Raw genomic sequence first — 1,821 nt, 5'->3', positions numbered from 1 at the left:
TTTAATAAGGTAAAGCCAGGTAAAGCGACTATAAGCATCAACGAAACTGATATAGTAATTATGACCACTGACAGAAGTCTGAGCAGGACCCCATACATCTGAAAACACAAGTTCTAACGGATGTTTCACCTCACGACTGGACTCCGAAAAAGGAAGTTGATGACTCTTCCCCTGCTGACAAGCATCACACACTGCTACATCTTTATTACTAGACAAACTAGGAAGCTCATGACGACGCAAAATATGACGGACAATAGGTGTGGCCGGGTGACCAAGACGAGCATGCCACTGTGACGGAGAGACCCGAACTCCACTGAAAACGCGAGCGACGCCAGGATGCTCCAGACGGTAGAGGCCCTGGCACAACCGCCCACTAAGAAGAATGTCCCTCGTGCCCCGATCCTTAATAAAAAGATCAAAAGGGTGAAATTCACAAAGTACATTATTATCACGTGTGAGTTTAGGAACTGAAAGAAGACTGCGGGTCACAGATGGAACGCGAAGAACATTGCGAAGCTGAAGACTCCTATTGGCATGTCTAGTGAGAAGAGATGCTTGACCAATATGAGAGATGTGCATACCTGCTCCATTGGCGGTGTGGATCTTGTCGGAGCCATGATAGGGTTCACGAGTGTGAAGCTTCCCCATCTCGCTGGTCAGATGCTCTGCCGCCCCAGAGTCCATGTACCAGTGTGGATCGATGGAGTAGGACTGAGTGTGTCCCTGGTGCTTCTGCGGCACGGGACGATCAGCCATGGCGACCTGACGGGCATTGTTGCGTGTATCTTTGCCGTCATTGCCAAGACCAAGGAAGCTTCGCTGGAAGCGCTTATGACACTTGGAGGCCCAGTGCCCATCACGGCCACAAAGCTGACACACACGTGGACCGCCAGCCCCCGGTAAGGTCGCAGTAGGTGGGGGGGCCGAGGCGGGCGACGGTGGCAGCCCCAAGGGAGACCGGGGTGATGAAGAAGAGCGGCTACCCTTGGTGGCGACGTTGGCCGAGAGAGAGCCAGTGCCCCTGGTGCGGCGAGTCTCGATCCGTTGCTCAGTGAGAAGAAGCCGAGAGAAAACCTCGTGTGCCAACATGGGTGTCGAGTTACCCCGCTCGTTGATGATCTCGACTAAGGCATCATACACCTCATCAAGACCATTGACAATAAACGAGTTGAACTCGAAGTCGGTGAGGGGCTGTCCAATGGAGGCCAATGTGTCGGCAAGGCCCTTGACCTTGTTGTAGAACTCAGTGGCCGTGGAGTCAAGCTTCTGACACTCTCCAAGCTGACGACGGAGTGCAGAGACACGAGCCTGGGACTGCGCTGCAAAGGTGCGCTCAAGGATGGTCCAGGCCTCATGAGACGTCTTCGCGAAGACAACAAGGCCGGCAACTGCCGGCGAGAGCGACCCCTGGATGGAGGAGAGGTTCGCCTGGTCCTGCCCCGTCCAGACGCGATGGGTCGTATTGTAGACCGGACCGTGCACGCTGTCTACCAGCGCGGGTGGGCAGGGAAGCGATCCGTCGACGTAGCCTAGCAGGTAGTGACTCCCCAAGAGCGGGAGAACCTGCGCACGCCAGAAGATGTAGTTGTCTGCGGAGAGCTTGATGGTGATGAGATGACCGAAGTGAAACGGCGACGGTGAAGACGATCCCATCGAGGAGGCTGCCTGGGGTGCAAACACCATGGAGGCAGCCGGAGGCACCGAAGCCGATGCGGGAGGAGGCGGGACCGCAGCCAGGGCGGGCGCCGCAAAGCTCGCGGCCGGTGCGGACGCCGCAAGGCCCGCGGCCGGGGCGGACGCCGCCAACCCCGCCAGCGGGGC

This window comes from Triticum aestivum, chromosome 5B, assembly GCF_018294505.1.
Source record: "Triticum aestivum cultivar Chinese Spring chromosome 5B, IWGSC CS RefSeq v2.1, whole genome shotgun sequence".
NCBI classification, from domain to species: domain Eukaryota; kingdom Viridiplantae; phylum Streptophyta; class Magnoliopsida; order Poales; family Poaceae; genus Triticum; species Triticum aestivum.
The sequence above is the reverse complement of the archived record's forward strand: the minus strand, read 5'-3'. Positions refer to the sequence as shown.